This window comes from Aptenodytes forsteri, unplaced genomic scaffold, assembly GCF_000699145.1.
Source record: "Aptenodytes forsteri isolate BGI_AS27 unplaced genomic scaffold, ASM69914v1 Scaffold563, whole genome shotgun sequence".
Lineage (NCBI taxonomy): Eukaryota > Metazoa > Chordata > Aves > Sphenisciformes > Spheniscidae > Aptenodytes > Aptenodytes forsteri.
Window position 1 is genome coordinate 241,425 of NW_008795318.1, and position 1,179 is coordinate 242,603.

At 48.4% G+C, this 1,179-nt stretch overlaps 1 protein-coding gene across 1 annotated transcript in view; it reads left to right on the forward strand.

The window, feature by feature from the left end:
• Positions 1–217: 217 nt before the first annotated feature.
• Positions 218–1,179, forward strand: part of GRB2 (growth factor receptor bound protein 2) — a 59,887-nt gene continuing 58,925 nt past the window's right edge. The window contains exon 1 of the mRNA XM_009279642.2: positions 218–235. The gene's annotated coding sequence lies outside the window, so the exon portion shown is untranslated. The remainder of the gene's footprint in view (positions 236–1,179) is intronic.

Below are 1,179 nucleotides of genomic sequence, written 5' to 3' on the forward strand. Positions count from 1 at the left end.
CCAGTTTCCTGGGAAGAAATCTTAGTTTGGGTGTTTGCCTTGAGCTTCATTATTCTTTATGGGGAGCTGAAGGTTGAGCAGACACAGGATTTGTGGAATATAAGCATATTAATTGCTGAACTGCATTTATGTAAGGCAGGTTTTTCTCCGGAATGAGAAAATACTATTGCCATCTGCTGCCTTTGCCTATAGCAGGACTCTTGCTGGGCCATAACCACAGAGACTGAATTAGCAGGTGCGTGGGTTCACTGGTGTTTGTCAGATCTCTTCTGTATTGAATTGTCATTGACAAGTACCAGCTCTCTGCTGGTTCTTCAGAGGGGTATTCATGATGGTTTTTAACTTATAGGCTATCTTACTTGGCTTTTTTTCTGATCCCTTACCTTCTCTGCTATCCAATGAGCGAAGGATTTAATCTAACTCCAGCTATTCTAACCTGAGATCAAGATACAAGCCTTTTCAGTTGTTTCAGAGTGTCTATATATGCCTTGCCAGGTTTGATGTCATTTCTTCTCTGGGCCCATAAGAGATACTCAAACTTGCTGACTGTCATGCTGTGCTTATGAATATTTTTTTTAACATGTTCTGCTGCTCAAGATGCTGGAATTTCAGGATGGTTGCTTTTACGTTAGAGTGAGCCCAAACTATGTCTCTATGTAATAATATTTTAGGACACTTTTTGATAGGCATTTCAATTGCAAGAAAGTCCTGTTACAGAGGACCCACAAAAGTATTATCTGTTTTGTCTAACTTACTCTATTTAAATTGATATGAGCTGTATGAACGGTAAAAACCCCAAATTACTGGTGTAAGCTGCGTCTCCAGACCGGGCTTTCCCGGTGCAGCACGTAGGGGAGAGGAGCGCGTCGCCCCTTCACAGCCGCCTGTCAACAGCGTGGGCTGGAGCTGATGGGGTTTGGTGGTGTGTCCCCTGAGCGGAGATGTCCAGCCCCTGGCAGTGCTGAGTGCAGGCAGCGCCCTGCCGCTCGGTCCGGCCGCGGTGCTCTCCGCCCGCTCCCGCCGACAGGGCTCTCTCGCAGGGCTATCTCGCCGTGTCCTCCCGCCTGTTACGTCTCGCTGTAATTAAAAATGCGAGGAGCGGGTGGTTTCCCGTGAGAGGCGGTCCCGCTGCTAGGCGGGAGAGGGGAGGACCTGCCCTCCCGGGGCTAGGCAGCCTGC